General features: G+C 41.6%; 1 long non-coding RNA gene across 2 annotated transcripts in view; it reads left to right on the forward strand.

The window, feature by feature from the left end:
• LOC108349443 (uncharacterized) overlaps positions 1-22,855 on the forward strand; it is an 83,926-nt gene that overhangs the window by 23,490 nt on the left and 37,581 nt on the right. The window contains exons 2-3 of one of the 2 annotated variants that reach the window (XR_015644812.1): positions 9,119-9,179; positions 14,230-14,766. This is a non-coding gene — a long non-coding RNA (uncharacterized LOC108349443). Of the gene's footprint in view, positions 1-9,118; positions 9,180-14,229; positions 14,767-22,855 lie in introns of those variants that run through there. The other variant, XR_015644807.1, reaches the window with a different exon arrangement.

The following is a 22,855-nucleotide window of genomic DNA, read 5'->3' on the forward strand; positions in this document are numbered from 1 at the left end:
TATTGATACTGGTTTAAATATTTTATCAATTTCAAGTAGCATCTTAAAAAGTGCTTTGCTGGTTGGTAAGCTGGCAGCTCTTAGTTCCTGTGTGGATGTGAAAATATTTCTGGTTTGTTGCTTTGACTGGGGAATAATCAGTGGCTGATGGTGGAGGGAGTGCTTTTCCTGCTGCACACTTCCTTTGTTTCCGTCAGCTGTATCAGATAGGAGCAGGATTCGAAGTGAAACATGACATTCTGACGGTGAATCTCGCAGACAGATTCTTGGCGGCGCTCTCCGCTCCACTTGAACTTCTGCTAAGCATGTGATGAAAGAGTGTTTTCAACTGCACCAGCTGTGGCGAGGTTAATAAAACAAAGGGGAGAAACGAAAGAGCTCCCAGCAGAAAGCTTCTGGCTTTGCCCATTTTTCTAGTTACAAACAACATGTCAGAGGCCTGGAAAGGCTGCATTGTTTAGGCCTGGAAAGAGTTTTTAAACAGATCGAGCTTCTGAATAAAATGTTTAAGGAGAATTAATTAAGTAGCACATCAAATGTAGTGTGTTGACCCCGGAAATGCAAAGTTCTCACTTTGCAACAGCATCTGGGAACCTCAAAGCTTGTATTTGTTTTATAAGCGCCCTTGATAGTTTTTCTATAACTTGAAAAGCACACTGGCTTTCAGATGGTCTGACCTGCAGACGTGAAGATAGTCTGGCTATGGCGGAGAAGTAACTTGTGCTTTCTGCCCTCTTCCTGTGTCCCTTTGCTCTGGCAAAGCATCATGGAACGTGGCCCCTTGCCCAGCCTGCTCTGGAGTCTATTGCTCAATCCTGTCTTATTTCTAGGGTCAGTTGCTGACCCATGAGCCATCTACACTGGAGGGATGAATTAGGCAATCCTTTGGGACACCAACTGTAGAGGCTCTTCCTCAGAGGTTAGAGTTCAGGTTGTAGAAGAGGAAGGGAGCCATTGTCACCTTCATGGGTCTTCTTTTGCAAACCTAAGTTTCAACATTTACCATATAATCACGTTGGCTCCTAATGTTTGTTATATCCTGGAAAGAAACACAATAAGAGGGTATCAACACTTTGTATAGGTTTCTATCGGAAGTGTGTGTGTGTGTGTGTGTGTGTGTGTGTGTGTGTGTGTGTGTGTATGTTTATATATGTGAGTGTGAGTGTGTATATATATATGTGTGTGTATATATATATATGTGTTATATGTGTGTGTGTGTATGTGTGTGTGTGTGTTTGTATGGGTGTGTGCACATATGCATATGCTTCTTTTTTTTATTAACTTGAGTATTTCTTATATACATTTCAAGTGTTATTCCCTTTCCCGGTTTCCGGACAAACATCACCCTCCCCCCTCCCCTTCCTTATGGGTGTTCCCCTCCCAAACCTCCCCCCATTGCCACCCTCCCCGCATAGTCTAGTTCACTGGGGGTTCAGTCTTAGCAGGACCCAGGGCTTCCCCTTCCACTGGTGCTCTTACTAGGATATTCATTGCTACCTATGGGGACAGAGTCCAGGGTCAGTCCATGTATAGCCTTTAGGTAGTGGCTTAGTCCCTGGAAGCTCTGGTTGCTTGACATTGTTGTACTTTTGGGGTCTTGAGCACCTTCAAGCTCTTCCAGTTCTTTCTCTGATTCCTTCAACGGGGGACCTATTCTCAGTTCAGTGGTTTGCTGCTGGCATTCGCCTCTGTATTTGCTGTATTCTGGCTGTGTCTCTCAGGAGCGATCTACATCCGGCTCCTGTCGGTCTGCACTTCTTTGCTTCATCCATCTTGTCTAATTGGGTGGCTGTATATGTATGGGTCACCTGTGGGGCAGGCTCTGAATGGGTGTTCCTTCAGTCTCTGTTTTAATCTTTGCCTCTCCCTTCCCTGCCAAGGGTATTCTTTTTCCTCATTTAAAGAAGGAGTGAAGCATTCACATTTTGATCATCCGTCTTGAGTTTCCTTTGTTCTAGGGATCTAGGGTAATTCAAGCATTTGGGCTAATAGCCACTTATCAATGAGTGCATACCATGTATGTCTTTCTGTGAGTGGGTTAGCTCACTCAGGATGATATTTTCCAGTTCCAACCATTTGCCTACGAATTTCATAAACTCGTTGTTTTTGATAGCTGAGTAATATTCCATTGTGTAGATGTACCACATTTTCTGTATCCATTCCTCTGTTGAAGGGCATCTGGGTTCTTTCCAGTTTCTGGCTATTATAAATAAGGCTGCGATGAACATAGTGGAGCACGTGTCTCTTTTATATGTTGAGGCATCTTTTGGGTATATGCCCAAGAGAGGTATGGCTGGATCCTCAGGCAGTTCAATGTCCAATTTTCTGAGGAACCTCCAGACTGATTTCCAGAATGGTTTTACCAGTCTGCAATCCCACCAACAATGGAGGAGTGTTCCTCTTTCTCCACATCCTCGCCAGCATCTGCTGTCACCTGAGTTTTTGATCTTAGCCATTCTCACTGGTGTGAGGTGAAATCTCAGGGTTGTTTTGATTTGCATTTCCCTTATGACTAAAGATGTTGAACATTTCTTTAGGTGTTTCTCAGCCATTCGGCATTCCTCAGCTGTGAATTCTTTGTTTAGCTCTGAACCCCATTTTTTAATAGGGTTATTTGTTTCCCTGCGGTCTAACTTCTTGAGTTCTTTGTATATTTTGGATATAAGGCCTCTATCTGTTATAGGATTGGTAAAGATCTTTTCCCAATCTGTTGGTTGCCGTTTTGTCCTAACCACAGTGTCCTTTGCCTTACAGAAGCTTTGCAGTTTTATGAGATCCCATTTGTCGATTCTTGATCTTAGAGCATAAGCCATTGGTGTTTTGTTCAGGAAATTTTTTCCAGTGCCCATGTGTTCCAGATGCTTCCCTAGTTTTTCTTCTATTAGTTTGAGTGTGTCTGGTTTGATGTGGAGGTCCTTGATCCACTTGGACTTAAGCTTTGTACAGGGTGATAAGCATGGATCGATCTGCATTCTTCTACATGTTGCCCTCCAGTTGAACCAGCACCATTTGCTGAAAATGCTATCTTTTTTCCATTGGATGGTTTTGGCTCCTTTGTCAAAAATCAAGTGACCATAGGTGTGTGTGTTCATTTCTGGGTCTTCAATTCTATTCCATTGGTCTATCTGTCTGTCTCTGTACCAATACCATGCAGTTTTTATCACTATTGGTCTGTAATACTGCTTGAGTTCAGGGATAGTGATTCCCCCTGAAGTCCTCTTATTGTTGAGGATAGCTTTAGCTATCCTGGGTTTTTTGTTATTCCAGATGAATTTGCAAATTGTTCTGTCTAACTCTTTGAAGAATTGGATTGGTATTTTGATGGGGATTGCATTGAATCTGTAGATTGCTTTTGGTAAAATGGCCATTTTTACTATATTAATCCTGCCAATCCATGAGCATGGGAGATCTTTCCATCTTCTGAGGTCTTCTTCAATTTCTTTCCTCAGTGTCTTGAAGTTCTTATTGTACAGATCTTTTACTTGCTTGGTTAAAGTCACACCGAGGTACTTTATATTATTTGGGTCTATTATGAAGGGTGTCGTTTCCCTAATTTCTTTCTCGGCTTGTTTCTCTTTTGTATAGAGGAAGGCAACTGATTTATTTGAGTTAATTTTATACCCAGCCACTTTGCTGAAGTTGTTTATCAGCTTTAGTAGTTCTCTGGTGGAACTTTTGGGATCACTTAAATATACTATCATGTCGTCTGCAAATAGTGATATTTTGACCTCTTCTTTTCCGATCTGTATCCCCTTGATCTCCTTTTGTTGTCTGATTGCTCTGGCTAGAACTTCAAGAACTATATTGAATAAGTAGGGAGAGAGTGGGCAGCCTTGTCTAGTCCCTGATTTTAGTGGGATTGCTTCAAGTTTCTCTCCATTTAGTTTAATGTTAGCAACTGGTTTGCTGTATATGGCTTTTACTATGTTTAGGTATGGGCCTTGAATACCTATTCTTTCCAGGACTTTTATCATGAAGGGGTGTTGAATTTTGTCAAATGCTTTCTCAGCATCTAATGAAATGATCATGTGGTTCTGTTCTTTCAGTTTGTTTATATGATGGATCACGTTGATGGTTTTCCTTATATTAAACCATCCCTGCATGCCTGGGATGAAGCCTACTTGATCATGGTGGATGATTGTTTTGATGTGCTCTTGAATTCGGTTTGCCAGAATTTTATTGAGTATTTTTGCGTCGATATTCATAAGGGAAATTGGTCTGAAGTTCTCTTTCTTTGTTGGTCTTTGTGTGGTTTAGGTATAAGAGTAATTGTGGCTTCATAGAAGGAATTCGGTAGGGCTCCATCTGTTTCAATTTTGTGGAATAGTTTGGATAATATTGGTATGAGGTCTTCTATGAAGGTTTGATAGAATTCTGCACTAAACCCGTCTGGACCTGGGCTCTTTTTGGTTGGGAGACCTTTAATGACTGCTTCTATTTCCTTAGGAGTTATGGGGTTGTTTAACTGGTTTATCTGTTCCTGATTTAACTTCGATACCTGGTATCTGTCTAGGAAATTGTCCATTTCCTGAAGATTTTCAAGTTTTGTTGAATATAGGTTTTTATAGTAAGATCTGATGATTTTTTGAATTTCCTCTGAATCTGTAGTTATGTCTCCCTTTTCATTTCTGATTTTGTTAATTTGGACGCACTCTCTGTGTCCTCTTTTTAGTCTGGCTAAGGGTTTATCTATCTTGTTGATTTTCTCAAAGAACCAACTTTTGGTTCTGTTGATTCTTTCTATGGTCCTTTTTGTTTCTACTTGGTTGATTTCAGCTCTGAGTTTGATTATTTCCTGCCTTCTATTCCTCCTGGGTGTATTTGCTTCTTTTTGTTCTAGAGCTTTTAGGTGTGCTGTCAAGCTGCTGACATATGCTCTTTCCTGTTTCTTTCTGCAGGCACTCAGCGCTATGAGTTTTCCTCTTAGCACAGCTTTCATTGTGTCCCATAAGTTTGGGTATGTTGTACCTTCATTTTCATTAAATTCTAAAAAGTTTTTAATTTCTTTCTTTATTTCTTCCTTGACCAGGTTATCATTGAGTAGAGCATTGTTCAATTTCCACGTATATGTGGGCATTCTTCCCTTATTGTTATTGAAGACCAGTTTTAGGCCGTGGTGGTCCGATAGCACGCATGGGATTATTTCTATCTTTCTGTACCTGTTGAGGCCCGTTTTTTGACCAATTATATGGTCAATTTTGGAGAAAGTACCATGAGGAGCTGAGAAGAAGGTATATCCTTTTGCTTTAGGATAGAATGTTCTATAAATATCCGTTAAGTCCATTTGGCTCATGACTTCTCTTAGTCTGTCTACATCTCTGTTTAATTTCTGTTTCCATGATCTGTCCATTGATGAGAGTGGGGTGTTGAAATCTCCCACTATTATTGTGTGAGGTGCAATGTGTGTTTTGAGCTTTAGTAAGGTTTCTTTTACATATGTAGGTGCCCTTGTATTTGGGGCATAGATATTTAGGATTGAGACTTCATCTTGGTGGATTTTTCCTTTGATGAATATGAAGTGTCCTTCCTTATCTTTTTTGATGACTTTTAGTTGAAAATTGATTTTATTTGATATTAGAATGGCTACTCCAGCTTTCTTCTTCTGACCATTTGCTTGGAAAATTGTTTTCCAGCCTTTCACTCTGAGGTAATGTCTGTCTTTGTCTCTGAGGTGTGTTTCCTGTAGGCAGCAGAATGCAGGGTCCTCGTTGCGTATCCAGTTTGTTAATCTATGTCTTTTTATTGGGGAGTTGAGGCCATTGATATTGAGAGATATTAAGGAATAGTGATTATTGCTTCCCGTTATATTCATATTTGGAAGTGAGGTTATGATTGTGTGCTTTCATTCTCTTTGTTTTGTTGCCAAGATAATTAGTTTCTTGCTTCTAGGGTATAGCTTGCCTCCTTATGTTGGGCTTTACCCTTTATTATCCTTTGTAGTGCTGGATTTGTAGAAAGATATTGTGTAAATTTGGTTTTGTCATGGAATATCTTGGTTTCTCCATCTATGTTAATTGAGAGTTTTGCAGGATACAGTAACCTGGGCTGGCATTTGTGTTCTCTTAGGGTCTGTATGACATCTGTCCAGGATCTTCTGGCCTTCATAGTTTCTGGCGAAAAGTCTGGTGTGATTCTGATAGGTCTCCCTTTATATGTTACTTGACCTTTTTCCCTTACTGCTTTTAATATTCTTTCTTTATTTTGTGCGTTTGGTGTTTTGACAATTATGTGACGGGAGGTGTTTCTTTTCTGGTCCAATCTATTTGGAGTTCTGTAGGCTTCTTGTATGCCTATGGGTATCTCTTTTTTTAAAAGGTTAGGGAAGTTTTCTTCTATGATTTTGTTGAAGATATTTACTGGTCCTTTGAGCTGGGAGTCTTCACTCTCTTCTATACCTATTATCCTTAGGTTTGATCTTCTCATTGAGTCCTGGATTTCCTGTATGTTTTGGACCAGTAGCTTTTTCCGCTTTACATTATCTTTGACAGTTGAGTCAATGATTTCTATGGAATCTTCTGCTCCCGAGATTCTCTCTTCCATCTCTTGAATTCTGTTGGTGAAGCTTGTATCTACAGCTCCTTGTCTTTTCTTTTGATTTTCTATGTCCAGGGTTGTTTCCATGTGTTCTTTCTTGATTGCTTCTATTTCCATTTTTAATTCCTTCAACTGTTTGATTGTGTTTTCCTGGAATTCTTTCAGGGATTTTTGCGATTCCTCTCTGTAGGCTTCTACTTGTTCTCTAAGGGAGTTCTTTATGTCTTTCTTGAAGTCCTCCAGCATCATGATCAAATATGATTTTGAAACTAGGTCTTGCTTTTCTGGTGTGTTTGGATATTCCGTGTTTGCTTTGGTGGGAGAATTGGGCTCCGATGATGCCATGTAGTCTTGGTTTCTGTTGCTTGGGTTCCTGTGCTTGCCTCTCGCCATCAGATTATCTCTAGTGTTACTTTGTTCTGCTAATTCTGACTGTGGCTAGACTGTCCTATATCCTGTGTGTCAGGAGTGCTGTAGACCTGTTTTCCTGTTTTCTTTCAGCCAGTTATGGGGACAGAGTGTTCTGCTTTCGGGCGTGTAGTTTTTCCTCTCTACAGGTCTTCAGCTGTTTCTGTGGGCCTGTGTCTTGAGTTCACCAGGCAGGTTTCTTGCAGGGGAAAAATTGGTCCTACCTGTGGTTCCAAGGCTCAAGTTTGCTCGTGGGGTACTGCCTAAGTCCTCTCTGCTGTGGCAGCAACCGGGAAAATCTGTGCCGCTCCTTCCGGGAGCCTCCGTGCACCAGGGTTTCAGATGACGTTTGGTGTTTTCCTCTGGCGCCTGGATGTGCACAGAGTGCAGTCTCTTCTGGTTTCCCAGGCGTGTCCGCCTCTCTGAAGGTTCAGCTCTCCCTCCCTCGGGATTTGGGTGCAGAGAACTGTTTATCCGGTCTGTTTCCTTCAGGTTCCGGCAGTGTCTCAGGCGCAGGGGTCCTGCTGCTCCCGGGCCCTCCCCTACGGGAACCCAGAGGCCTTATACAGTTTCCTCTTGGGCCAGGGATGTGGGCAGGGGTGGGCAGTGTTGGTGGTCTCCTCCGCTCTGCAGCCTCAGGAGTGCCCACCTGATCAGGCGGTGGGGTCTCTCTCCCACGGGGTTTGGGAGCAGAGAGCTGCTGCGGTCCGGGATCCGCCGGTGTGGGACTTCCGATAAACACAGGAAGTGCCCGGCCTTAGAGGAATTTTGCCTCTGTGTGTCCTGAGTTCACCAGGCAGGTTTCTTGCAAGGGAAAAGTTGGTCCTACCTGCAGTTCCAAGGCTCAAGTTTGCTCGTGGGGTACTGCCTAAGTCCTCTCTGCTGTGGCAGCAACCGGGAAGATCTGCGCCGCTCTTTCTGGGAGCCTCCGTGCACCAGGGTTCCAGATGGCGTTTGGTGTTTTCCTCTGGCGCCTGGATGTGCACAGAGTGCAGTCTCTTCTGGTTTCCCAGGCGTGTCCGCCTCTCTGAAGATTCAGCTCTCCCTCCCTCGGGATTTGGGTGCAGAGAACTGTTTATCTGGTCTGTTTCCTTCAGGTTCCGGCAGTGTCTCAGGCGCAGGGGTCCTGCCGCTCCCGGGCCCTCCCCTACGGGAACCCAGAGGCCTTATACAGTTGCCTCTTGGGCCAGGGATGTGGGCAGGGGTGGGCAGTGTTGGTGGTCTCCTCCGCTCTGCAGCCTCAGGAGTGCCCACCTGATCAGGCGGTGAGGTCTCTCTCCCACGGGGTTTCATGCATATGCTTCTTGCTGCACACATATGTGCACAAAGGCCAGAAGTCAGCATCAGGTATCTTCCACTATGGCTCTCCGCTTGTTTTTGTGAGATGGCATCTCACATTGAACCTGGAGCTCACTCTGGCAGCTAGCCTGGCTAGCGAATGCACTTCAGAGACCTATCTATCTGTGCCTCTCGATGCTTGAGTTATGTAGGTCCTGGGATCCAAATTCATGTCTCATGCTTTTGTGGCAGCCACTTTATGGACTGAGCCATCTCTCTAGTCCTAAGCCAATTTTTCCTTGTCCCTCTATTACTTTCTGTTCGACTAGAGGACTAAGTGATACATGTGTCATCTGGGGGATAAGGTGTTTATATTTCTTCAGTTAAATTGAAAGCAAATGAAATTTATGAGCATCTAAAATTCTCATAGTTTAGTGAAACCTTAAAGAGTCATTTCTTACCCCAGATAATTTATTTACTGTTGATCTTTATCAATGAATCTATATTTCAGTAATTTCTACTGAAATAGAGTGAATTGTTATGGGGCGATGTTTCTGAATTGTTTGGGACTCTGAATGAACCTTGTCACAGAACCCTTCTGGTTGTCTGGTGCCTGCACATCTCCCGCATGCTTCAAATTCACACCCAGGAACTTCTCTTCACTTGTGAAGTCATTTGAGGAGTTTTTTGTGTGACTCCTGACCTTATTGTGTCTAAGACATCATGAACTTGGCCATAAACAAATGCACACGTGTCTCACACCAGGGTGCAACCTTATGCACCAGTGTCTTGATGTATCACCTTCATAAGTTAGGAAATAGTTAATCATAACCCTGGAGAATCTGCCCCTTTGAACTTTGCTTACAGCACAGTAATGGTTTTTGTTTGATTTATACAGATGTGATACTTTGGGAAGTCTGCCTGGGAGGCATACTACATTCGAGAGGTAAACAGAGTGGGTGAGTAAAATTGGAGACATTTTGATGATTGGAAAACTATATAAGAAACGATGTTGCTGCCCCAATTACACTTAACACAATCACATAATTATTTCATTTATTTGCATATAAAGATCATCACTCTTTTGCCTTATAAAGGTTATTACATACCTATTTGCATATAATGATTATCACATACCCATTTGCACATAAGAAAGAGATTTTTTTCACATTCCTGATATAGCTGCTTAGATGGAGAAAGCAGCACTCTGTTGTCTTATCCCATCCCTACATTGTCCAGGAGAATGCACCAACGTGGTCTTTATTTACTTATTATGTATAAGAAATTTCTGACAACTGTAAAGATTTTACTAAATGAGTTCAAGATGAGGCATCCTCAAAGACATATAATATCATTAACATCAAAGCAAAACTGTATTTTAAGTGTGATTACTTTGACTGTGGTTATTTTTCTCCTCTTTTAAAAAACTTGAGCATTTAAATGTTAAAGAAACTCATTTTTATTACGTTTTAAGTGTGTGTGTGTGTGTGTGTGTGTGTACATGTGTGTGCCCCAGTGTGGAGGTCATTGGAGAACTAGGAGGACTTGCTTCTCTCCTTCCAGCATTTCTATCTCTCTTCCGGTTTAGTGACAAATACCTGTACCAACTGTGCAGTCTCGGTGGCCCCTTACTCTCAGGTTTTAAATCTTTAAAATAGGGCTTCAAAATCTTTAAAGTAATAACCGAATAAATATGAAAAAAGAAAGAGAATGCAGTGTATATCTAAAATCAAGATACCTGGAAAATAATATGCAAATTCGTTTAGATATCTGTCTCCTATAGACAAAATACAGTATCATTTTCTCCATTTTGAAGCATGGGCAAACATAAATTAATTGCTGTCGCCTGGTCTCTGTGAGCGTCTCAGACAGAAGGACCGGAGAAAGTAACTCTGAGAAATCATCTGGCCTTCAGAGAACACTATGTTTGTATTCCCTTAAATATTTCAGCAGGCAGTCAGCACACAGGAATTTCAAATAATCTTCATGTTGGCTTGGAAGAGGTAGAAATAGCTTAACTTTTGGCCGCCGAGGCTCTGAGGGTTTCCCAAAGGATAAGATGTGCTGGGCACAGTGCCTTTGATTGTGGAGGGGCAAGATTACAGGGCTTGGAGGGTATTATTCTACATTGCCCAACAAGGCATGTTATCAGATATTAATCCCTGGCTGCCTACCTGGGCAGCACACCAAAAGGGAGCAGAGTGTGGGACGGAGGAAATCATTATCCAAAGGCTGTTATTCAACACTTAAGACCCATGTGAGGGAGTCATAGTACAATGTTCCTTTTACTCCGGAGTAAAGTAGCCGAGTATTTACTCCTTGCTCTTAGGAATGTTGGTGTGACTCACAGAATGTCTTAGAAAGAAAACTAAAATTCAAAACGTAGGAATAAATGACATTAGGTTTAACAAGCAAGAAAGAAGGTCGTGTAGTTCCTCCCAGCACCAGCCATCGTGGGGCCCAGGCTGTGTGAAGCCAGGGAGAGGCGTAAGATATTTGTATCACCAGCCATGACGGCCAGCATGCTCCTTTCCACTGACTGAAATATCCCAGCATGCACCGATACAGCTTATTAGTGTTGAAAGCTATGCAAGGTAAGACGAGGACCAGTTGCAACCTTTGAGACTCTTGCTTGGGCTGAAGAGCTTGCTCTCTTTCCTTTGTCTTCATTCATTCTAAAATTACCGCAGAGAAGGGGTTGGTTAAAAGGCCTTGGACGTGTGGAAAGCTATAAAGAGAGCCATTTCTTTGCACACTCACCTAAACATTTATTAACAATTGTCGGGGTTGTCATATATCTATAGAAATGACATAGCACAAGTATGTCATTTCCTACCAGGAAGCTGATGCCCCCTTGAGGCTTGCTGCATGCTACGAAGTGAGTTCCTAGAAATCTAAGTGCAACGTCCTAAGAACGAAGAAACGACAGACAGACAGACACCAAAGAGTGACAGTCACTCAAAGCTAGGCTGGGTGGGCTGTGTTGGTTCTGGGTGATGGCATCTTCTACAGGATCAGGAACTCGGCTTGTTATTTGGTACAGCAAAAGGAGGAGGGGCTAGCAGGTCTTGGGAGGATGTCTCTGTAGGATAGCTCTCTCAGGGGAGGAGGAAGCTGTAGCAGATGCTTGTCTTAGTTAAAATACAGCCATCCCACAACTTTTAGCTTTGAACTACAGAAGGCATTGCCGTATCTCGGAGCCTTTGCCATGTCAGTGCATTTGAGGTATTAGGGTCCTTGATGCGGCCATGCTCTTGTCAATGACTCAGGATGTCCACTCTTCTCACAGAGGCTCTCTTCTTTACAATTGCATTACCCTAGGACAACGGTGGTCAACTTTCCTAATGCTGAGACCCTTTAGTACAACTCCTCATGTTATACCCCTAGGCATAAACATATTTTTGTTGCCACTTCATAACTGTAATTTCTCTACTACTATGAATCATAGTGCAAATATCTGATATGCAGGATATCTGATATGTGACCTCTGGGAAAGGGTCATTTAACCACTGAAGGTTGAGAATTGCTGCCCTTGGATGAAATATTACAAATATCACAAACAGCTTATTTTGAAGCATATTCTTCTTAGGGGGAATTATATACTTCATTCATATTTAAGTTCATTTTAAATAGTGAGTTGAAAAATCAATTCTGTGATCTCTTTATCACATACTGAAGAACAACACTATTTCAAGGGAAATGGGTTTTTTTTTTTTTGTTATTCTGCAAAGTTCTGTAAAATTCTTTTACTTCTGTGGGTCATCTCTAAGACAAAAAATTTCCCAGATGATTTAATTCATTGAATTATCAGCCCAGATTCTAAATTCCTATTATCTTAGAAAGATTTGCCCTGACTCTTGGCTTTCTCCTCTGCTTTCTTCTCTTTCATCTTTAGGAAATCTCTGTATCTCCATCCCTATCTCCAACGGCATAGCACGTCACGTCACATCACGTCACATCTCGTCACATCACGTCACATCACATCACGTCACGTCATGTCACGTCACATCATGTCACGCCACATCACGTCACATCATGTCATGTCACGTAATGTCACATCGCATCACGTCATGTCACGTCACGTCATGTCACGTCACATAATGTCACGTCACATCACGTCACGTCATGTCACGTCACGTCACACCACATCACGTCACGCCACATGTCACACCACGTCATGTCACGTCACGTCACACCACATCACATCACATCATATCGCATCACTCAGTCATGGTCTGTCAGGAACTCATGAGTATTCTTTCTAATGTCATAGTACCTTTGTTGCTCCAGAAATGGAATAAGTCCCCCAAAACCTCAAGTCTAAGAAGCTAGAATTTGAACTTAGGTTTCTCTTTGAAAATTCCCAATGACGTCTCATCCTTCTGTGTGTAAACTTAGAAAAATTGAAAATATTTGCTGCGAGCCTGACAGTAACCTGTTCACCATATATGCAGTGTTTGGCTCTTTTCTTCAAAAATGCTTGTGCCTGTTTCTCAGAAACCAAAGTCATGGGATGCTGTAATACCATAAACTGTGGCTTGTGTTCTGTTCTTAAAGCTCGCAACTCTCCACCAGAGAATTCATTTCACTTCAAACATTTTGGAAGACTCTAGCTTCCTGAACTGAACAATGCATAATTTGCTTTAAGCCAATACATCAATTGGAAATTTTGCTTTTCCACTAAATTGCTACTGATTACATGCCAGAGTCTTGCTCTTGATTCTAGCCACACTCAACCCTTTAAAAAAAAACCTCACAGCCTTAAAAACAAATCTTAAATCACTGAAAATGATAAGAGACCTTTAGATAACCAGAATCACAGAACGGTGAATTTTAAACATTACTGTAGTTCTCCAGAATACCTAAGACGCATCCGAGTCCTTAACGATGAAATCATGCCCTTCAGGAACCCTAGTAACCATAACAGTGTCTTTCTTGGGGTTTTCAGAAAACATACAAATAAAAGGGTGTAGTGGTGTGGTATATGCCTTTAATCCCAGCACACAGGAGGCAGAGGTAGGTGGATCTCTGTGAGTTCTGGGCTAGCCTAGTCTACATAGTGAATTCCAAGACAACCAGGGCTATGTAGCTAGACCTTTTCTCAAACTTCCTTCCCCCTCAATCAATTCAGAATGAAAATAAAAGGAGCAAAAGGCCTAAAATTGACAAGCAATTATGTAGAAAAAGTGGAAGATAAACATTTAGGAAAATCAGATAACAATGATCCAAGAGCAAGAACCCTAGGGAGAGTGGAAGATTCAAAAATAAACACTGATGGAAATAATCAGGGCACAAGGTTATAATTCTGTTTTCCAAATTGTACATCTTGTTTAAAATGTGTGTTTTGGAGTTTTATGCAAGCCTGGTGCCTCGGGAAAGAGCAGGTGTCCCGAGATCCAAGGCCCTGTTTGGGGTCTGGCAAAGCCATGTGCTGTCTGCATTTTCTTGGACAAACTACTCAGGGTCCTGTTTTTTATTTTTAATATTGATTGATTGATTGATTGATGTATAAGTTGAAGATATTCTCTGAGAAGCCTTTGGGCATATATATTGCCCTCAATATAGCAGTGGGTAGACTCAGCATACTTCTGACTTGATAATCCTTTCTTCCCATGAATTCATACCCAAGGACCCAAATAGCTTTCAGAGAACTTATGCTTTAAATAGCACTTCACCCGGCCACAGTAACAAGAGTGTCTTGCTAATGCTACCCCAGCACAGCTTTAGACTCTGTTGCTGTTGTTATAGTCAGTATATCCTTAATGATCAGAAAGTGAATATTCAAACAGTTGGGCCCATTGCTGGCTTTGAATTCTACATTAAATCAGAGAACAATTGGAGGCTTCTGTAATTTGGGTCCTCTGCAATTTTTACTTCGATTTTCCCTGTAATTGCCCGTAATGGTGAGCCATTTAATGTCTCATATATAGCAATGCATAAGAGCACAATGTCTTAGTGGAATTTTCCATTTTCAAACAGTCTGTAATTCCACTTTCTGTTCATCCTTAGAGTCTGTGAACAGTCACACTTCCCACTGTGGTTTGAAGTTCAGTCCCGGCGGGTGGCCATCTTGGCTCATCAACTGAGGGCCTGCAGTGACCACAGGGGATGGAAATGAACGGAGAACATGATCCCATGAGCCAAAGTTCTGCTTCAGGACAGCCTCTGGGGCCACCTTTGACGTGGAGTCGCTGCACTGTACAGCTGCCTTCAGTCACTACCTTTTTTACAAGTTTAGTTAGTTATTGAACATGTTAACATATCAACTGAATATTAGTTGATATCGGATGGTTTTAATTCCTGCCCATAAGTCAGTGGCTGAAGAAGAGTAGGCAAGAAATCCTTGCAAGCTAAGATACCTGTCAAAGAGAACAGCTTTAAGGAAATCAATGCACTGGGGAACCGGTTTGGTACCCCAATCCTCTTCATGACGGGAGACGAGCTTTTGTTAGCTCTCTCAGTGCAAACCTCCTCCAGCCCCAGTGATGAATTATTTCTTAGGCTACCTCTCTCAATTACTTTCACATAATAAAAATGCTTTCTGAATAACTAAGTTTTACATTTTCTTTATGAAAAATAAAAAATTGATTCTACACATCTATCATTCAAAAGTCTCTGCTGTGGCCCTTACAGATGTTCAAAATCCATATCTTCTTCTTCTCATTCATTTGGGTACTCACTTGCTTTCATTTAAGTACAATCTATTTATTCTAGAGATCTAAAGTTTATTTGAAAATCTACAATCCTTTTCTATTAAAACCCTGTTTTCCTGAAAATAATAGTTAGCTTTCTTCTTTTTAGATTTATTTATTTATTTATTTATTTATTTATTTATTTATTTATTTATTTATTTATTCAATGTATAGGAGTACACTGTAGCTGTCTTCAGACACACCAGACCTCATTACAGATGGTTGTGAGCCACTATGTGGTTGCTGGGAATTGAACTCAGGACCTCTGGAAGAGCATTTGGACCTCTTAACCACTGAGCCATCTCTCTAGCCCAATAGTTAACTTTCTTCAGAGCACAAATGAACATTGGGAAACGCAGACTAGAAGAGATAGTATGGGGGCTGGAGATGTAGCTTAGCAGTTGGGAACACCGGCTGCTTTTCCAGAGGACCAGGGTTCAATTGCCAGCACACACGGCAGCTAACAACTGTCTGTAACTCCAGCTCCAGTGTCTGATGCCCTTATACAGAGATGCTTGCAAAACACCAACGTATATAAAATAAAAATAAATCATTTTTAAAATGACATAGTATGTTGATTTATAAAAATCTCATTTATTGAGAATCACTTCACACACACTGGAAGCATTGCTATAAAAACTATTTGTATACTTTGCAAATAAAGGGCAACTATAGGTATATGGAAGCAGCCATATAATAAAAATGTCGCAACAGCTACCAGATATCAAAACTACCCTTGTTAATTTTTCTGAATATAATTAGGAACTATATTTAAAAACGCCCCATATTGAACAAAAGCAATCACAAAAAAAGGATGAGATCTCCTTTTCTTGCTTCTTTTGTCAGTCCCTCCCTCCCTCCTTCTGTACTTCCTGCTGTTTTTATTCTTCTCCCTCCATTAGTTTCCTTCCTGCTATATTTTCTCTCTGGTTTATTTTCCTAATAAAGGGGAACAACTTTGTGTGTGTGTGTGTGTGTGTGTGTGTGTATGTGTGTGTATATGTGTGTATGTGTATATGTGTGTGGTTATGTGTATATGTGTGTGTGTGTGTATGTGTGTGTATATGTGTGTATGTGTATATGTGTGTGGTTATGTGTATATGTGTGTGTATGTGTGTGTGTATGTGTATGTCTGTATGTGTGTGTATGTGTATGTGTTTATGTGTGTATATGTGTATATGTGTGTGTGTGTATGTGTGTGTGCATGTGTGTGTATGTGTATGTGTGTGTGTGCATGTGTGTGTATGTGTATATGTGTGTGTGTGTCCCTGCTTGCATGCATGCTGGGCTTAATGCAGACCTTTGAGCAACATTACCAGCACGTAGTCATTTTGTACCCTCAAAACCTCGAAGTCTTTCTTCTAGACTAAAAATTTTATTTTTTACAAATAAGTTTTGACATTGCTATTTGCTGACTCCACAATTTGCAATCTCTCTCTCTCTCTCTCTCTCTCTCTCTCTCTCTCTCTCTCTCTCTCTCTAAAGCAAACAAGGCAGCATAATAAACCGTGGTGACATTATTAGTAAGATTTCAAGATGGCACCAACTCAGCACGTCCTGCAAGACGAGATGAAGGTCCCTTTTCTGGTTGTTACACGTTCCAGGCAGGCTCAGCCCGGTTGCCTCGTGTGGTTTGGGGCCTTTAGCTATGGTGCAGGTCATTAACTGGCCGGGGCAGCAGCAGCAGCAGCAGCATTGTTCTGCTATTTTCAAACCACAACAGCCTCTGTGGAATCCAGGACCCATAAAAACAGTTCTGATGCAGCCTGACAGCGGCATAATTCAAGCCGATTCCAGTGAAACTGTAAAGCTAAGAAAATAGGAATCGGTTTTGGGGATCACGGGCACCTTCTTTAATCAATCAACTCAGCTAATTTAAAACTGTAGTTCTGAGTGCTCTCTCTCTCTCTCTCTCTCTCTCTCTCTCTCTCTCTCTCTGTGTGTGTGTGTGTGTATCTAAGAATACATCTGATATATTTCTACTGTATACTGTTGCTATGAAACCCCACTCCAAAACAACTAAAGCCAGAAAAGAAAGAAAAGGAGAAAATTCTAGAAAGAGATGTGCCTTTCTGAACCCATTTTTTTCATTTTTCCTTTGTCTATTCCTTTCTGTTTCTTTCATTTCCTTTTCTATCCTCCTTCCTTTTCTCCTCTCCCCTTTCCTATTTTTTTCTTTTTAAAATCACCCTTCCTTCGTATAGAATTTTTTTTAAAGTAGTTTAGGTAACTTACTAGAAGGTTTTGATTTCAGTCTGGATTTTTTTTTTTAAGCCTCAAATGAAAGGTTCTCTTTAATCAGATAATTGGCCAGCCAGTAATTTTAGCCTCTCTGTGACACACCAGCTGGCAGGTACAGAGGTCCCAGCCAAGCCTTTGTCCCCATTCCCCATCAGTGCCCCAGGGACTGTCTCCGAGCTTCACCAGACATCTCGCTAGAGGCTCCAACATCCTAAGCATTGGGAGTTTGGAAAAGTAGAGCTAAAACTGCCAGAGGTAACTATGCAGAAAGCACAGAGGTAGGCTGTATGGCTTCATTTATGTCTGGGGAAGGAGAAACAGGGACTGGTGTACCACAGCTCTGTCCCCTCTAGGGCACCAGCCTTTCTGATAAATGCTCAGCTCATGAGATCTTGCCTCTGAGGTTTATCTAGGAGGCGTGGGCAAGACTTTAAGGCAAGCTAATTCCTCGGTTTTATCTCCCCCTGTCCTAAGTCCCCCAGCCCCACTTCTGCCGGAACACCATGCCACACAGACTGGGAAAATTATCCTTTAACCCGACTCAATGCTGGTTTTCTTTTTCTACTTCTGGACTCATCACGTTCTCTGGCAGCCGTGAACGAAATGTACCATGGTCAATGACTGACATCCATTAGAGCCCTCGGACAAACCCTGGGCTGCCTTTTGAAAGGTCCCTGGAAGAGAAAGGACTGTGTGCTCTTTGAATGTGGGCCCCGCTGAACCGCTGCCAAGGGCAGACCGTTCCATTCAAAGGGCTGAGAGAATGAATGAGAACAGCATCCTTGGGGACCGGCAGGATCAGCTTACTCTGAAAATGCCCAGCTTCACAAAGGGTCAGAGTCACAAGGTAAATGAAAATGGCCAGGAGGGGACTTTGATGGCTGAAACACTGTAACAGTAGAGGGCTTGAAAGAAAACTTTATTTAAAAAAAATTTTTTTTTTAAAGAGGCAGTTAAAGGAGTGGGGGAAAGCCGGGGGAATCTCAGAAGGATAAAGTCTGTTGATAACAGGAATAAAAAGGCTTCTGCACGAATGTCATCGGATACTCACTGGTTACACACACAGTTTGTAAATGGACGTCCATGCTTACCAAAATGTGTAAGTGTCTACGTTTGTGAACACTGGCCAATAGCTTTATTTTATTCATTATTAATCAAAAAAGCTGGGTCGAATTTGTGGGCTCAGTTTCTCGGCGAATTAGCTAGAGGTACTGTGATTGCTGTCCAAGTCACTGATGAGTCGTGAAGTCTGGAGAACTCTCAACTATGGCAGTCTAGAGATTCACCATTTGCTTTTCCTATTCACGGTCCTGCTTGTAATGCTTTCGATTGACCACCTTTATGGAAATACTTCAGAAGCAAACTAAGAACGGAAATCAGAAGGCCCACAAAGCTGTTGATGCAGGTCCACAGAGACCCTGAGAGTTGTCTGCCACAGGACCGTTCCTCCTGAGACCCTCCGGCCCCGCCTCTTAGACGGCCTTTAGACCTATAGACTGGTACTTTCAAGAAACCATAAAGGACTAACTATACTTCAGTCAGGGGACTCCTACTCCCCAACCTACTCAAACAAAAACTTCCCGGTCCTCCATTGTTTTCCAAATTAAAAGAAAAATTGAATGTAAGAAATGATGAATATGTTGCCAAAGTAGAGGAGACACACCACACCACGTGGCAGCCTTGCCTCTGGAATTGATGTTAGCTGGTGGGAGGGGTCCCTCTCACCCTCTACTTCCCTTGATTGTTTTGTTCCCCCTTCTAAGTAGAACTGAAGCATCCATTCTTTTGTCTTCCTTCCTCCTGAGCTTCATGTAGTCCATAAGTTTTATCGTGGGTATTCCAAGCTCTTTGCCTAATATCCACTATTCAGTGAGTGCATACCATATGTGTTCTTTTGTGACTGGGTTACTTCACTAAGGATGGTATTTTCTAATTCCACCCATTTGCCTAAGAATTTCATGTAGTCATTGTTTTAAATAGTTGAGTAGTACTCCATTGTGTAGATGTTCCACATTTTCTGTATCCATTCCTCTGTTGAAGGGCATCTGGGTTCTTTCCAGCTTCTGACTATTATAAATAAGGCTGCTATGAGCATAGTGGAGCACGTGTCTTTTTTATATCTTGGAGCATCTTTTGGGTGTATGCTCTGGAGCGATATAACTGGGTCCTCAGGTAGTTCAATGTCCAATTTTCTGAGGAACCTCCAGACTGATTTCCAGGGTGGTTGTACCAGCTTGCAATCCCACCAGCAATGGAGGAGTGCTCCTTGGAAAGAACACTTAAACATCAAGGGTGACTCTTACCTTGATGAGAGACAAAGGGGGAAGACAGACAGCAGGGGTGTGAAGACATGAGGAGTAGGGTGTGTGTCTGCAAGACAGGGGCATGGAGTGTGTTAGCGACTGCAAGAAGCTAAATGATTGCTTGAGTCAGATTCCGCCTCTGGAATATCAAGGACACCTTGATGTTGAACTTCCGACTTCCACAACTGCCTTAGGATGAGCTTCTGTTGTTTTAGGCTATCAGATTCATTCTGGTTTGCACCAGCAGATTCAGGAAAAGTAATTTACAGATGGTAACAGCTGTATGCTATTGTGACCACATGGTCATCCATCTTGGACTAGCTGGTCTCCAAAGACCAATGGGGTAGCTTCAAAGCAAGAGTTTCCAGGTAACACTGGCAAGTGCGTTCACTTTGCTGAAGAGTTCTCAAGTTAGAGGTTTTCTGGGAGAAGGGCTACTTTGGTCTCGGTAACTTAACATGAATACCTTCTTGGTACAGCATCATTTATCATTTTTTCCATCTTTATTAAATTGGGTATTTCTTATTTACATTTCAAATGTTATTCCCCTTCCCGGTTTCCATGCCAACATCCCCTAACCCCTCCCCCTCCCCTTCTATATGGGTGTTACCCTCCCCATCCTCCCCCCATTGCTGCCCTCGCCTCAAGAATCCCGTTCACTTGGGGTCCAGCCTTGGCAGGATCAAGGGCTTCCCCTTCCACTGGTGCTCTTACTAGGATATTCATTGCCACCTATGAGGTCAGAGTCCAGGGTCAGTCCATGTATAGTCTTTAGGTAGTGGCTTAGTCCCTGGAAGCTCTGGTTGCTTGGCATTGTTGTTCATATGGGGTCTCAAGCCCCTTCAGCTCTTTCAGTCCTTTCTCTGATTCCTTCAACGGGGGTCCCGTTCTCAGTTCAGTGGTTTGTTGCTGGCATTCGCATATGTATTTGGCATATTCTGGCTGTGTATCATTTATCATTTATTTAATAGTTTTAAAGGGAAAAACTGTTCTTCCAAACTCACCAATATATAGGAAAAGGCTATTTTTATATCTATAGTTAGTATCAGAATTCTATGTAAAAACTGTTTGAACTAGAAGAGGCCACCTTATTCTACCCAGACCAACTGCATATTTGCTGTCGATTAGCTGTTGGGTAATTGAGAATTGACGTTTTAAGTCTTTTCTATTTGAACTTCCTGTTTGGTACTTATCTATAGGAATCTTACTATGTTTTAATAATTTAGTTGGTAATTTGGGGTTATTATACAGCACATTATAATTTTTTCCTTTAAAGAAATGGAGCCTTCAGATACAGGTTTCTTACAGAATGTGGGATTCCCAGATGGATGAAGAGTACGATTAGTTATCAACAAAAAGATTTTAGGCATAAGTGGTCCAAAAAAGCAAAATCTTTCCTAGACACTTCAGTAATTCTCAAGGAGAAAGATATTGCAAAACGTCGCTGAACGTGTGAATTTATTGAGCCCAGTTAGCCTAGGCACTGATATGCAAATACCCACTCAACCACTTCTAATAATAGGCAGAAAAAATTCAGTTGAAAAAAATTAAGAAAAAACATAATTCACCCAGAGTGAGATTTATCACAATTGCATGTTCCAAAAAAATCCTACCTTAAAAAAATACCAAATAAGGCTGACATATGGAATTCATTACATTGTGCTAATGGTTTCAATCAAACATATAACTGAGCCAAGTAGGCAGCAAGTGTTGCTGGACCTCTCTCCAGACACAGGCTATCCAGGGACACAAGCACTCTCTCAGAGGAAATCAGTGTCCATTGTACCGAGAGCTAACATCTCTGTGTCTCTGCCACCCACTTTTTATTTCCAGGGGTAAAATGTGTTTTATTCGTTTGCTTGCTTTGCCCCTATGAAAGGCCAAAACAAAAGGGTTGGTCAAATAAATATATTGAACTTTTAAGCTAAGTGCTGTGATATATATACATACATATATGATATATATGTATGTATGTATAATATGGGTGTCCCATAATATGTTTTCAAGACTCAGCCGTTCGCACACAGGAAAAGTAGAGAAAGAATAAATTGTTCATGCATGCTAGTGCGAACTATTTCCTTTTCATGAATCAAATATTATTTGAAGCTGACGTTTACCTAGACTCTTAATGGTACCTTCTATTTGGACAATTTTGTTAATTACTTGTACACTAGGACATTTTTGTCATCTTGCATAAATGAACTCCCTTTTCTCTGTTTTCTTTGGGGCATGAGAACTGAACGAAAGGGGGGTGGTCAGAATTATGGACTTTATTTTGTTTATTAATTTCTTTTATGGTGGGGCTTTGAGAAAAATCAGTGTTGGAAACTTCCTGTGAGGTATAGTTGGTTCTCCTGAAACTCCGTTTTCTTCTTGTGGGTGCAGTTTTGGCCTCCAGGGGGAGTGAGAGCAACAAAAGCCCATGTCTTGATGCTACCCTAGTAACCCTAGTTCAGAATAGTGCGTCAAACTCCAAAGTACTCTGTCCCCATCTGTCACCTCAGAGGAAGAGAGCTGAGGCAGCCATATTTAATTGGCGCTTGAAGTACACTCCACCCCCACTCCCGGTGATGTTCGTGCCCTTCTGTAATATTTTATTCTAAACCATTTCCCAGACAGCATTATTGATTCCTGTCAGTATTCTCGCCCAGGCTCCAGGAACTTGTGCAATGTGATACCAACTGCAGTTCTTTTTATGAACAGAACTTCAGAACTGACAAGTAAGGTGACCGCAATACTTAAAATTAGCCAGATGGCGCACGGGGCTGGTGCACGGTGGGGGTATAAATGCTTACAACCTAACATCAATGGGTTACAATGAGTTTGCTAAAATAGGAAATTACCCACAAAGACAAAAATTGGTACTTGTTTCTTACTTCTTGCTTTTTAGTTAGTAAGTCTGTGGTCACAATGAGAAGATACTATATTTTAAATATTTTGTGGTCATGGTTTGGCTGAGGACCTCTCCGTCCTCAGAAAGATTTATTAAAAAATAATAATGCATTTGATATTTATCTTGACCAGAGTTCTGAAATTCTTTCTATTCTCTTATCCCATGGGTAGAGAAGGATGGTATAATTTTCTCTTAAAATTTTTTTTAGATTAGTTTATTTTATGTGCATGAGGGCTTTGCCTGCATACATGTATACACACCCTATTCATGTCTGGTGCCCTCAGAGATGGAGCTGGGGTTATCAATAGTCATAAACCACCGTGCGTGTGCTGGGAACAGAACCCAGGTCCTCTGCAAGCCCAAGAATTGTTCCTAACCACTGAGCCACCTCTCCAGCCCCCAAAACTAAATTGCAAAAAGAGATTTGTTTTTCAGTGGATTTATGAGTGAATGAAGGAGTGGATGGATGTCTGATAATTTTTCATTATCTTCCAGAGGTCTTCTTA

Source organism: Rattus norvegicus, chromosome 1 (assembly GCF_021556685.1).
Source record: "Rattus norvegicus strain SHRSP/BbbUtx chromosome 1, alternate assembly SHRSP_T2T, whole genome shotgun sequence".
NCBI lineage: Eukaryota > Metazoa > Chordata > Mammalia > Rodentia > Muridae > Rattus > Rattus norvegicus.